This window comes from Bactrocera dorsalis, chromosome 1 (assembly GCF_023373825.1).
Source record: "Bactrocera dorsalis isolate Fly_Bdor chromosome 1, ASM2337382v1, whole genome shotgun sequence".
Taxonomy (NCBI): Eukaryota; Metazoa; Arthropoda; class Insecta; order Diptera; family Tephritidae; genus Bactrocera; species Bactrocera dorsalis.
The window spans coordinates 46,285,148-46,301,113 of NC_064303.1; positions in this window are offsets into that span (position 1 = coordinate 46,285,148).

The following is a 15,966-nucleotide window of genomic DNA, read 5'->3' on the forward strand; positions in this document are numbered from 1 at the left end:
TTAAAATCTGTCAAACGAAAACACATTAGGGGTATTCTCTTGCTCTTGCAAAACCCTTGCACGGTGCAAGAAATGCAGATTTTTCCACCTCATGCAACGGCACAGCAACAAACATACGCAAAAAAATATTTGCAAAGGCTTTAAAATATGTCAGACCAAAACCCATGTTTATTTTCGTGCAATGACACGCAAAAATGTAATTGCAACCCTGTTTTAGCTGTCATTTTACTTAAATAAATATTTTGACGTTAAATTGTTGAGGAAGGTGACTTTTAAATAGATTTTATAGCTTCTTTGTAAATTATAAAGATTTTTTAAAGTTTTTTTTGTTAAAAATGAATGCAGAAGGTGCGTCATGCACAATGGTCATTCACAATAAATTGACCGAATCAGCCGTTCATATATCACTAGATTCTGCAATTGGTGCACTCGTGCCCTTGAATATTTCGGTATAGGATTTTTGCAATCTACAATCTTGCAAGAGCAAGGGAATCCCCGTATTGAAAACTAGTTTTTGCTGAAAACTTACATTCCACTCGTTATAATCGGTGTCTGATCTAGTTTAGTCGATACTATTGGAAGACATATTTTGCCAGACAAAGCAAGGCGGCATTACTTTGTCCGCCGTTTATTGTCCCCTCCGTTTCAGGATTACAGAAAAGCAATTCAAAGATTTCTTCAGCTCGCTGGGAGAGTGCTTTCTTGCTGCGGGTGATTATAATGCGAAACACCCTCACTGGGGTTCCCGGTTATGTAATCCTAAAGGCAAGCAATTATATAACGCCCTTATATGTAAAAGAAACAAACTGGACTATGAGTCTTCTGGAAAGCCTACATATTGGCCGGCAGACCCGAAAAAGCTGCCAGATTTAATTGACTTCGCAGTAACTAGGAAAATTCCTCACAGCCTTATTACTGCGGAAACAAGAGCAGATCTCTCATCGGACCACTCACCAGTTCTCTTCATTTTGCGGCATCACATTACAAATAGTTACTTCATATGCTCACGTCAAAAACTACAAACAGGTTAAAGTACAAAAAATACGTCAGCACACACATAGAACTTGAACCAAATTTAGATACACCGGTAGATATTGAAAACACCATCGCAGCATTCGAATCAACCATTAAACAGCTGCCAAAATTTCAACTCCTCAGAAAGGTTATATGGAAAACCAAAAACAGCTTAACTAATAGGGAAATTGAAATACTAGTATCACAAAAACGACGCCTACGCAGGGAGTGGCAGGCTCATAGATCACCAGCCTCAAAACAACTGTTGAAAGTGGCCACACATGCACTGATGAGAGCCCTCAGAAGCGAGGAACAGCGTGCGCAGTACCAGTATATTCAAAAGCTGCCACCGACTAGTACAAAGCACCCGTTGTGGAAAGCACATCAAACTCTAAGTGCGCCAATAGAGTGTGAAATGCCAATACGTGATAATAATGGCAAATGGGCTCGGAGTGATGGAGAAAAGTCGGCAACCTTCGCTGCTCATCTAAAAAATGTCTTCCAGCCAAACCCAGACACTAATGATTTTACACTTCCAACCGTACCCTATTTGATGGAATCTGAGCCAGTGAAATTTGTACCTGTAATTATGGAGAAATTGAAACCAAGAAAAGCTCCTGGGCACGACTTATTTACTCCAAAAATGATTATTGAGCTACCAAATTGTGCTATAATCTGCATCTGTATGTTTTTCAATGCAATCAATAAACAAGCTCACTTTCCTCAACAATGGAAAAAGTCAACTATAGTGATGATACCTAAACCTGGAAAGGACAAAACGCAGCCATCCTCTTATAAACCCATCAGCTTGTTACCCTGCATGTCGAAATTATTTGAAAGACTTCTTATGCTCCGCATTAAGCCACATCTTCAAACCCACAACATACTACCATCTCACCAATTTGGCTTCAGAGAAAAGCATGGAACGATCGAGCAAGTACATAGGATCACATCTGAAATTCGAACAGCTTTTGAAAAACGGGAATATTGCTATGCAATATTTCTTGATGTCGAGTACAAAATAAAAACGCTACTCCCGCAAAACACCCACGAACTGTTTAAGTCCTATCTTTATGAACGAAATTTTGTAGTACGATGTAACACCACTACATCTGAAGCCCAAACGATTGAAGCTGGTGTACCACAAAGCAGTGTTCTTGGCCCAATGTTGTATGTTTTATACACTTCAGATATCCCAGTAAACGACCGCTTGACTATGTGCACTTTTGTCGATGACACTGCAATAATCAGCCGCTCCAAGTGTCCAAATCATGCAAATGCGCTCCTACAAATTCATATTGATGCTGTGGCCAACTGGCTCGCAAACTGGAGAATAAAGGTTAACGAGCAAAAATGTAAGCACGTTACATTTACCCTAAACAAGAGCAGCTGTTCGCCTTTGACACTGAACAACGTGAAAAAACCACAAAGCAATCATGTAACTTACCTAGGGGTCCATCTGGATAGGCGACTCACTTGGCGAAACCACATAGAGGCTAAAAAGACTTACCTTAAGTTAAAGGCAGGTTCTTTGCCCGGCTTATTAACTCTCACTCAGCTCTGAGTCTGGAGCATAAAGTCATTATATACAACACAGTATTAAAACCAATCTGGACCTATGGGTGTGAGCTGTGGGGCAACGCGAGTAGCAGCAACATCGAAATTCTTCGTCGTGCGCAATCAAAAATTCTTCGTACAATCACCGGAGCACCGTGGTATATCCGAAATGAGAACATCCAACGTGACTTAAGAATTTCAGACGTATGAACTGAAATAGAGCAACGAAGCGCGAAATATGTATTGAAACTATCGGTTCACCCAAACCAACTAGCAAGATCGTTATTGCGTGTGAACAGGAGCTCAAGATTAAGTAGAAACGAATGTCAAGAACCGATTCTTAATCGACTTCGACCACTGAAGATCGATTTCGAAAAATCGATTATTTAACGAGAAAACTCGATTCTCGACTAGAATCGGAACCGAGTTTACCATCGCTACGGGAAACCATCGCGTGCACATATAAAACTCCGCACAATAACCACCACAAAAAAAAAAGATTTTTTTTTCCATGTTATTTATATGGAAAACAGAAAATTTGAAATAGGCACCTCTTAATATTAATATTAAGAGCTCATCTTTTGAGTGACTTTTTTTTTACACATTTTCGAAAGTTTTGAGCCTGTTTTTCAGTTGAAAAAAAAAGGTTGCCTCAGAATGACACACCCTAATGTATATTGATTTTCTATACTTTACTTATCATCAACTAATGCCATTGTAATTGTAAAAATTCACAGCTTCCTCAGATGATGGGTAAACGTCAATGTGGCAGTAAACAATTATCGTTGGAAATTGTGTTCCCAAAACTGATTCTTACATTGCTGGAATTAATAATATATAAATGAAAACTTTTGCATCAGTAGAAACCTTAACAAATCTTTGTCTAACAAGAATTAATCGGCGTCCCAAGGTCCTTTATTATATCTAATAGGATTAAATATTTTTTTAAGTCCACTATCTTTTTTGCAAGGGCATGGTGCTGTGTAGTAAAAGCATAACAGTTCTCTTGAAGAATCGTCGTTACACGAAGTATTTATTTGGATTCTCATAGCCCATACTTCCATTATTAATATTTTTTGTCGGAATTCTATAAAACGCGATATTTAGTAATTATAAGCGAATATTAAGGACTCCAAAACTTAACATTCTCGCACTTAACATTCTCGCATTCTCGAAAACACACATTGTCGGTGTGAACGACTTAGATTCCACAATCCATAATTCTGTTTTCAAGATGTTTTCCATGCCGGTCCGAACATCTATGCCAGCCACGGCTAATCACTTTTCTCAAATATTTCAATACAACTATACTTTTTTCCTCTATGCACTAACACCAATGCACGTTCGTATACATGTGATCACACATCTCTGTTGCGCTCATTCAGCAGTGTCATATACATACATCATCGGAGAAAAGGACAACCCCGAAGCGGCATAAGAAATCCTATGGAAAGCTGGAAACCACTACTCTAAGCTTTTACAAAATATATTAATATTATTAAATAAAATATTGTTATTAGAAAGAAAAATGAATTTAATTATTTGATACAAAAAGATATAATAAGAAAAATTTTAAATTACTGTAAGCTTTAAAAAAGTCGGAATATTATTAGAGAAATTGAGTGCTATTACAAAGAAAGCGAAATTTAATTAATTGACGTAAAAAGAAAGAGTTTATTATATTGCCAGACACTGCAGAAGAATTGATCAAACAACTAAATCAGATGAGGTTAGATTATGGGCAAAGCACTCATTGTTTAAACCCTTCCACCCACCCTTTAAACCTTCCCACAACTAGCGACGATACACGAACACGCAGACTATAACTGACTTTACCAAACCAACCCGACCACTGAACGCAAACAATATAAACGAATTAGAAAAAATTTCGGACATGTTTAAATGCCTTAGAGAATTTTTTGGGACGACCAGGAGAATTTAACTCCTGGAGGAAAAGCGACAACAGAGTTTTTAAAGCATACGAAGGGGTTAAGAATACTCCTAAGTACTCCGCGATGCTCCTTACGATCAGGCATAAAATAATCGGCGATGCCGACACCGCATTGGAATCGTACCATATTCCAATTGAATGGAGTCAAATCCGAAAATGCTTTATGATGCATTATCCGGATAAAACGGACATAGGTACCCTCACATACCAGATGACCACACTGGTCCAAAAAGTTGACCAATATTTTTCCCTTATATTAGACAAAATTTCATGTCTCGAGTTAAGCGACGAGTCCGTACGGACTGTGACCAATTCATATAGGGACAAAGCCCTCGACACATTCATTAGAGGGCTAAATGGCGATTTTCTTCGTGTTCTCAGCAAGAGAGCAACTTTGTCCCAAGCTCTACGTTTATGTAAAAACCATTTTAACCACCATGGATTCGGTCGTCAACCATATCGGTATCTCCAACACTCCACTAATTATATGCAAAATAATCAAGGATTCATGCCGAGGTTCAATAACAACGCGAACAACCCCCATATTACTACTCCTTTAACAGCAGACCGAACTTGCCACCTAAGCCCACGACCCCGATGGAAGACAATCAAGACCAATTAATTACCAGAATAGACCCAATACATTCCAAGACAATCCACCTCCGAAATGTCCGATTTCCGCACACCTGACTTACTCTCTAAGTAAAATACGACGCAATTTCTTTACTCACATAGTAGAATTAGACCCGAATGGAATATATGATGACATTTCCCACCATAACAATTAAGATAATGGAAGTCAAAATGAGCTTGATTCCATTTTTTTTTCAATATGATTTTATTTATTGGATCTGCTTTTTTTTAAGCCTAAGAATAAGTTATAAAATCTTGAGTCTATTAGAAAAACTAAACAGGCTCAAGCAAGTGATTGAGCTGTTTTGGTGATACGTTGCTCTTTAATACGCAGGCATATCTCTTCTTTTAAGGCAGGAATGTACCAAAGCATTAGCCAAAGGGTTTGGGTGATCTCAGAGTTTAGATATATTTTTAATTCTGCTATCTTCTACTTCTTTCTTTACCATAGGAATACCAAGTTCTTTATGGACATTTTCGTTAGGCATGTACTAAGGTGAACATGTAATTGTTCTAAGCATTTTCGATTGGAACCTTTGTATTATGTCAATATTAGTTACACAGGTCGTCTCCACAGTTGAATGCCATGCATCCAAATCGGCTTTGTGACCGCATTATATAAAAGCACTTTGTCTATGCTACGTAAGTTTAGAGTTGTTATTTAAAAACCAATTTAAATTTGCAGCTCTAATCTTCATACAAGTTATTTTACTAGAGATGTGTTTTCCCACGTGAGCCTTTTATCTAGGTGAACACCACCTTGGGGTACTAAAATATTGTTTATTTTTACTGCCGGGCACATTTTTGGTCTAAGCGAAAATGTAACATGCATACGCTTCTGTTCATTCACATTTATACGCCAGTTGGCTAGCCATTCTTCGACAGAACTTAAATGCTCCGCTAATATTCTTGATGGTAAAATGTGGCAGTTGTTACGGCTGACTATAGCTGTGTCATCCGTAAAAGTTGAAGTTAATATGTTGTTAGCTGTTGGAAGATCTGCTGTATATATGATGTGTAGAGTTGGGCCTAAAACGCTGCCCTGTGGTACACCAACCCTTATATGTCTTTCATCAAATATGAAATCTCCTACTTTCACAATAAGACTCCAATGTTTTATACAATTCTAAATGTAGAATATTTTTAACCTTATATGAAAGGCCTTTGTGCCACACCTTATCAAACGCCTGAGCTACATCTAGAAATACTGCTGAACAATACTCCCTGTGCTCAAATGCTTTCCTTATTTCGTTAGCAATTCTATTTACTTGATCTATTGTGCCATGTTTCACACGAAATCTGAATTGATGCATTGGATAGTATCCGAAACTAAGAATTGCATTGACAGCAATATTTGGTAACTCAATTAGCATTTTTGGGGAAATATTATCATGTCCCGGCGACTTTTTTGGATTAAGTTCTTTGATGATTCCAATAATTTCAGAAGGTGAAGTCTTAAAAGAATCGAGCGACTCTTTATCTGTGTTGAAATTCCTTTTCTAGGTGATTTGAAAACAATTAGCTTTTTCCTCGTCTTTTCGAGGCCATTTCCACCCGTGTCTCGTATAGGCATGATGGTGAATTGCATTGACAGCAATATTTGGTAACTCAATTAGCATTTTTGGGGAAATATTATCATGTCTCGGCGACTTTTTTGGATTAAGTTCTTTGATGATTCCAATAATTTCAGAAGGTGAAGTCTTAAAAGAATCGAGCGACTCTTTAGCTGTGTTGAAATTCCTTTTCTAGGTGATTTGAAAACAATTAGCCTTTTCGTCGTCTTTTCGAGACCATTTCCACCCGTGTCTCGTATAGGCATGATGATGTTAGTTGGTGGCTTCATGGACTTTTGAGGGGAACGATTTATCTGCTATTCACGTCTTATACGCCTTTTTTCATTTACAAGCTTTTCTATTTCTCTATTAGTGATTTTTCTGGAACCAAGCGGCTTATAGTTTTTGTTTGGTGTTGCTAAGACAGCTGTGCTAGTTATTATATCATTGACTTCTCTTATGCTTTCGTCAATTTTCGTCTTCCTGTATTTATTTTGTACTCAATATTAATGTGGCTACTCACGTATTTTTTACATTTGAGCCAATTCGTTTTATAAGAAGTTAGACCCACTTTTGGATTAACGAATATGGGTTGTTCACATAACTTTATTAGTACCGGAGAGAGATCAGAATATAGATCAGTACATGTATCAGCTGTTAGTGCGATTTATCTATATTTTTGATTACAGCAAAGTCTATTAAATCTGGTATTTTGTTACGATCACTAGGCCAATATGTCGGCTTACCAGGAGATATTATGTCAAGGTTATTGTGCCTATTTATAACAGTTTGATACAGCTGTCGTCCTTTCGGATTAATAAGATGTAAGCCCCAGTACATGTGTTTTGCATTGTAATCTCCACTTGCTAGAAATCTAAGGCCTAGTGTTCAAAAAAATGTTTAAATTGGATGCCTGTAATTTTAAACCGAGGTGGGCAGTATAAGGTCGTCAAGTTTAAGTCCCCGCAGGAATTTTTTTTAGTTACTGTCGTAGCCTGTAATTGCGCTGTGGCATAAGATTTTAATGCGTGTTGATTTAATCGTTTTCTAACCAACACTGTTGTTCTCCCATCTGCGTGGTTTGTAACATATAGTCTAAGTCCCGGTATAATGAAATTGTTTTTGTTCGTAACAATAGCATTACATCAATATTATTTTCATCCAGAAATCTAATAAGTTCCAGTTTATGTTGATTAGCATTTCATAAAAAAGTTTGCAACATTTGGTTTTGTGATTTCAGTATCTCTTGTCATACATTGGGTAAGGTTGAAAATCATAGTTTCAACGCTTCCATTTGGTTGGTTTTGGGGCAATTGCTTTTTTGAAGTATTACCTTTCACTACGTTTGCATAGCTCCCTTGTGTAGCATTGTCTTTAAGATTTACTGGATTTGAAATAGGGGCGGGGATTTCAATATTTTCATTAGGAGGAATATTCGTCATTTGATTACGACGTGCTTGAATACAGGGCAACTCCTGTAGTTAGGAGTGTGATTTCCTCCACAGTTACTACATTTTTTATTTAAATCCTCTTTTTTGAGAATACATTTTGAAGTCTATGACCACACAGACACCGCGTAGAGTGCAATATGCTTTCGTGTGTCTAGGCAGTTTGTACAAGTACATTGTACTGCACCATTTTTCTTATGTGGTTTCTCAACTCCGATTCTGCGATGGAGCAGATATTTCTAATTATATGTATATTGGATGCGTTTCATTTTTTAAGTTGATTTGAATTCGGCAACAATTCAATTTTAAACATTGGCTGTGGTACTTTGTTTCTATTAAATATATTCGCAACTGTTTTAATACCAAAACCGCATTCCTCCAATGCATCTTTGACTTCATTAGAGTCAACGGCGGACTCTATATCCTTAATTACAACAACTAGACCCTTAGAGCTCTTCAGTTGATACTTGCTTTTATTTGACAAAAATTTAACTATTTTCATAAAATTTGTTTCAGTGTAGGACTGAATTTGTGTTTCATCTACATATATTGCCTTTGTTCAAAGGCACTATATGAAAATTGTTAGTACCTACAATTTCACTTAATTCAGCAACAGGAGCATTACTACTACGCTCGCACAAATATATTGGAGGTGTTTTAGCATTCGCTTAGTAAGTCTGTAGTAGTCTGTTGCTTTTTAAAACTTCCGGTTTATTCTTATTTGGTCTACCGCCTTGAAATTTTTTAGGATTGATCGCTGATTTTGAAGGACTTAATTTCCTTTTTATGTTAATGAAGCGGCTATTTTTTTTATTGGCGCCATCTTCACTGTCTTATTACGAACTTAATACAAGGTGCGGAGACATAGTAGATTTTCTGATTGATACAGGTTAGACTCTTTATTATTTATATTCAATGAACTAGGATTAGAACCCAATTTTGAACGAAAAACTCTTTACGGTAAAATCAGTTGCCGGGACAATCGAAATTACCCACCACACCATTGTAGACATTTTTAAACCAGCAGTAGGAGAAATATGATTCTTCATATTACCAACTCTAAGGTCATTCTACGGCATAGTAGACAACGATACACTCAAACAATTGAAAGCATGTCCATTCTGATGAAAATTTAATGACAATTGCCAAAAAATAAATATATCGTTAAACAGCGAATATCACACGAAATTAATAATGTAGCAACCAATCGATATTCCACTTATCCCACAATAACAACAAAACAAAAATAATAATATTATTAATAAGTGCCCAAAACTTTTCGCCGATCCTAAGGAAAAACTCACCTACACCACTCTCGTAAAAGGCGAAATCCTTACAACAACCAAACCCCTGTCTACCCCAAATCATACCCGTATCCTATGACATTAAAATAAGAAGTCGAGCGCCAAATCGAAAAACTTCTTAATAACGGAATAATAAGGAGATCGAAATCTCCATGGAGAAGTGTCTTCAAACGGAACTCGAAGAAAATATAAAATAGCATTCAATAAATTAAAAAACACTTTAATTTCCAAAAATGTAGCCTTAGCACATCCAAATTTCAAGAAAGATTTTGAACTAACGACCGACGACTCAGATTTTGCATTAGGTGCGGTCCTATCGCCAGACGGTAGATCAATCACTTTCATGTCGAGAACTTAAAGCAAAGCCGAAGAGCACTATGCTACCAACAAGAAAGAAATGCTTTCTATAATATATGTAGTCACTTAATTCATTTAGAAATTACCTCTACCTCTATAATAAGGAGATCGAAATCTCCGTGGAGAAGTGTCTTCAAATGGAACTCGAAGAAAATAGAAATAGAATTAGACAACGAGGCCTTACAAGCATTCAATAAATTAAAAAAACTTTAATATCCAAAAATATAGCCTTAGCGCATCCAAATTACAAGAAAGATTTTGAACTAACGACTGACGAATCAGATTTTGCATTAGGTGCGGTCCTATCGCCAGACGGTAGATCAATCACTTTCATGTCGAGAACTTTAAGCAAAGCCCTATGCTACCAACAAGAAATGCTTTCTATAATATAGTCACTTAATTCATTTAGAAATTACCTCTACGCTTAAAAAAACAAAAAACAAAATTATCACCGATCATCAACCTATGCCCTAAGCCGTAAGAATACGAACAGTAAAATGGAGCGATAGAAAGCCATTTTAGAAGAATATAACTACGAACTAACTTACAAACTTGGTAAAATAAATGTAGTTTCAAGAATACCAATACAAATAAATTCACTCACACCAACGATTCATATATAACGATGAAAACTCAAGTATACTATACTTTAGTAATATTAAAAGCCGATATACCCAAAAAATAGTTGAAGATATTAGTAACGATCAAGAACAGGAGAACGTTATACTAAAGGAACATCTAAGAGCACATAGGAATGCGACTGAAAATAGAGCTTTTTTTTCCCCAGTATGTTAAACGAATAATAGCCAATTGTACCGTTTGTAAAGAAAATAAGTACGAGAGACATCCCTACCAACCGAAAATTGCAGAAACTCCTTTACCAACATATCCAGAACACACAGTTAATGTCGATATATGCATTTTTAACAGAAGGAAAAATAGTTATAACAGCTTTAGACAAATTTACGAAAACGCAATAACTAAAAGCCTGAAGCCTCTGCTAGAGCAATAGAAGACGTCAATATTTTTCTTCGGAGTACCAAAATCAATAGTTAGTGATAATGAGCCATCTTTGAACTCAGCCTCTTTAAAATTTAAGATGATATACGGGTTAGGAATAGAAATTTACACTACTCCTCCATACAAAAACCAAGCTAACGAACAATTTCATTCAGTCCATACCACAACACTTAAAAGACCTGTGGACCAATTTTTTCGTACAAATTTTACAATAACCCCCGCGGACATAGAAAGAACTAGACAAAGCAACTTAGAAAAATTAGCTTAGAAACAAAGAAAGAATATCGAATACCATAATAAAAACAAGAAAAAAACGTTAACTTCGGCTGCACCGAAGCTAATATACCCTTCACAGGTGCATTTCTTTTAGTAACTATGTGTTCAGTTAGTATGGCAGCTATATGCTATGGTTAACCGATCTGAACAATTTCTTCGGAGATTACATTTTTGCTTTAGAAAATAATCTATACCAAATTTCATGAATTTATCTTGTCAAATGCAAAAGTTTTCCATACAAATATTTTTTTCCGATCGTTCAGTTTGTATGGCAGCTATATATAGCATATAGCTGCCATCCGAACAATTTTTTCGGAGATTATATTATTACCTTAAGCAGCAATCCATGTCAAATTTTGTGAAGATATCACGTGCGGAAGTTTTCCATACAAGCCCTTGATTCCGATCATTCGGTTTGTATGTAAGCTTTATAGTAAGCCGATCTGAACAATTTCTTCGGAGATTACATAGAAGAAAACTTAGAAAATAATCTATACCAAATGTCGTGAAGATATATTGTCAAATATGAAAGCTTTCCATACAAGAACTTGATTCCGATCGTTCAGTTTGTATGGCAGCTATATGTTATAGTGGTCCGATATCGGCAGTTCCGACAAATAAGCAGCTTCTTGAAGAGAAAATGACGTTTGCAAATTTTCGATATCTTAAAAACTGAGGGACTGGTTCGTATATATACAGACAGACCGACGGGCGGACAGGCAGACAGACGAACATGGCTAAATCGACTCAGCTCAACATACTGATCATTTATATATATACTTTATAGTCTCTCCGACGCTTCCTTCTGGGTTTTACAAACTTCGTGACAAACTTTATACACCCTGTTCAGAGTATAATAAGAAGGAAATAAAAGCATATCTACCAGGCTAAATAATGTTTGTCAAGAAAAATAGGAGAATAGGAACTAAGTTAAGGAAATAGTTAGGGAAGACAGAAATAGTACCGTGTTAACTGAAAAAAAAAACAATAAATTCACAAAGGTAGAATACGTAACTAAATATGTACTGACATTCTTTTCCAAAATACTACTACCGCTATGCATGGCGGAAGTACAGATACTCGATTATTCCAACTCATAACAGTAGAAAAGGGAAGATCTAGACTATAAACAGGAACATTTACAAGTAGGATAATACTCCAAATTGATATAGGAAGATATACGGAGACACTTGATCATATAGAAGCGACCATTGAAACCGAAATAATCCACAAAAACCCTAACTACCCCTTCCCCCCATATTCTATCTAATAACACAAATATGAGCCCAACTGAATAATCTAAAAGTTGAAAAGAAACTAAAAAAAGATCAATAAATTTACTGGGTAGCGCATGGAAATGGATTGCGGGAAGTTCAGACCAGGAAGACTACGTAGTAATTTCAAATAAAATAAATAATGTCTTACAAAATAAGTACTACTACTAAATAAAATAATATAGAAATTTCAATAAATAACGAATCTACATTCTTAAACGGGACATTCATTATTTTGTATATGTATAACCCATTATTATCAACGGGAAGAACGAAGAAAGAACAGCGTCATCCGCACCACTCAACATAGAAGAATTCCTCTCGCGGGAAATGCTGAAATAGATAAACTTCAATAACACAAAAGAGCTTTTTAGGTGGGTTTCCAGCTCTCAAGAAAAGCAAAAACTTCATATAAAAAACTCTTAAGAAATGACCAAGAAGTTTCCTGGTGTTAAATTTTCTTGTGGCAACATCCAGCTCTCAAGAAATTCAGTAAGTTTATTTCTTCTTCTTCTTCTTTACTGACGTAGACACCGCTTACGCGATTATAGCCGAGTCAACAACAGCGCACAAGTCGTTTCTTCTCTTCGCTACGCGGCGCCAATTGGATATTCCAAGCGAAGAAATATATTATATAATATATTTACTACTCTTATTTTATGAATTGTGGATAGGCAATACTGGTTTTGCGAACAAAAATAACAGTTTCTATATATTTCTGACGCAAGTTGAGTGGAAAGAAGAAGTAAGTTGGTGGTTTTATTTGAAATTTTTATGATATTTTGTTTAATCCTTGGAAATGGAAGGTTTAATATCTGTAGCAAAGCGGCAAAAGAGAATTAAAAATTTCACAGCAGGTGAAAAACGACAACTAATTAAGAAGTGGAAGAGTGGCCCCGAATATGGACCATAACAAACGTTATGCATTCGAATAAAAATGCTATGGAGCAGGCCTGGGTCCACAAAAGCAATTCGGTTGGCAAAACTGGTAAGTATATATAAATTGAAGTTTTTTATATATGAATCTCTTAACTTGATTTTATTTTTATTGTTTATTTAGTTAGTGAGTGCAAAGCTGGATGGATTAGCTCACGGGAGAGCTATCGCTCTCACGCCAAATTGGCCCACAAGCACAAAAGTGGTAGCGCTGGTGGAGAAACGCTGGAGGAGCCTTTTTTTCAGACACGATTGGTAGTTTGCTGAAGAAAGGGTATTTTTGCCAAATACAAATATCACACAAAAGAAATATTATTTTAAAATTTCATGAATTTTTCTTGTGCTTTCGCAAAACTTTCATAAGTCCAACATTTGAAGATTTTGAGGTGTTAAGTGTTCCGCAATATGATTATGTAAGTGTATATAATGTGCATGTAAATGGATGTATATAATGTGCATATTATATTTTTTGTTTGTGTATTTTGCAGAAATCAACACCCACCACAAGTAGTCGGTCGTTTAGCGGAAGCCAAAATGACGAGACATGGAATCGGTTATTTTAAAGAAGCAAGAAGATTCGGTAGCAGCAAAGTACAACTCACCATATGCACAAGTCCTTGCTAGTTTTGACTGGTTGTTGAATAAGCTTCCACGGTCAGTTGGTGAGGATATGTGTATGGAGCTCTAGAGTATGCTGTTACAGAAAGTTAATGAAGTTAAATCAAAAAATTAAAATAAATATCTTTTTGTACTCACTTTTCTTCTGATTAGTTATGAAATAAATAAACATAACTATTGAAAAATTCAAAGGAATGTTGCATTATTTTGCCATGGAACAGATCCAGATGTAGAATTTACATAATCCTTTAAGACATTTCATACATATTTTCCATAATCAGATGCTCTTCCCGGTAGGTACCTAAATCCTTTAAAGGGCCTTCTTGTTGTTGTATAGTTTCCCATTCTCCTGATTTCCAGAATCCGCCGATGCCCCCGAATCCAGAGAAGATAGGGGGATTATAAGCTTGTCCACATTTATTGATGAGGAAGTTATGTGGCAGACAGCAACTGAAACAATCGATCGTGCCCTATCCGGATGACAAAATAATACCTTTCTAAGGCAAAGCCATTTTGCACTCAAAATTCCAAACGCGTTTTCAATACACCGCCTGGCTCTACATAAACGGTAAAATTTGTTCCTCTTTGGAAAGGTTTTTGCTGCTGTAGGCTTAATACGTTTACACAGTGGAAATGCGTCGTCTCCTACAATGAAGTATGGTACTTTTTTGTCATCAATAAAGCCGTCGGCCGGAAATTGGCAACTGTCATAAAGTATGCTGATACCAAATCTCGAATTCTTCATAATATTGGAGTCTCATAAATATATCATGATATTTAATAAATTTAAATATACATAATGGGAAACTTACCAATTGCTCTTGCTCAAATAAGTTTTCTGTTTGAATAACGCTTTGCTTTTTTGTATACCAATTACTCTTGCTCAAATTTCTATTCTGTTAGATTAGTTTTTCACCATACCACCTGAACAAATGACAATCTTTGTGAATTATTTCTTACCACTGGTGGGGATAATAAATGATAGTCAAGTCTTGTTCTGTGGGAACTATTTCATTCTACGAGAAGTGTTTCATTCTACGTGAACTATTTTAGTCTGATTTTATTTAGTTTTTCACGTATTTATAAATATATAATTTTAAGAACTAGCTTAATATATGTGTATATGTATATGTTCATATGTATGTAGCATATTGTTTATGCTACATGGTATGGTATTGTTTTCAAGTGCACATGTTGTGTGACCTTGAGTTTGTTTTAATGTGAGTACATTTACAAACAGTTGCTAAAATGTATTCTAAGAATCCATGGGTTATCATATGTAAATATTTTATCCTTAGTAATGTTTGTGTTATCTGTTGAATACTATTGTTTTGCATAACAATGCATTTTAAGTACGAGGTGTGTTCAAAAAGTATTGCGAATTTTGTGTTTTTTCAAAAATTATTTATTTATTCATTAATATCTATTTTGTCCCCATCAAAGTAATCCCCATGGGATATTATACACTTGTGCCAACGGGTTTTCGGTCAAGAGAAGCGTAACGTCGTCCTTTCATGGGCCTCTTCAGTTTAGGGAACAAAAAAAGTCACAGGGGGCCAGATCTAGGGAATACGGTGGCTGCGGCATCATTAGTGTGTTGTTTTTGGCCAAAAATTCGCGCACAAGCAACGATGTGTGAGCAGGAGCGTTATCGTGGTGCAATTTTTTTGATAGGTAAAAATCGAAGACGATCCAAAACACGTGCAAGCAAAGCAGCTGTCAACAATTAAATGAACATTCAAAATGGCCGAGCTTGTCGGCATAAGTGAGAGACATGAGTACCAAAATAACGCCACAAAAAATTCGAAATTTGAATATACGTAACCCGCGAAAATTCTAAATTCGCGATACTTTTTGAACACACCTCGTTTGTGTCTGTTTATGTATTTGCTTTGTACCGCTTCAGCATTGACGAAGATAAGCCTGTTCAATATATTTGAACATATTGCCGAGGGAAAAAGTAATTATTCAATATTAGTGGACTGTATGTGTTTTTAAAATAGTGAGAATTACACAGTTTCATAT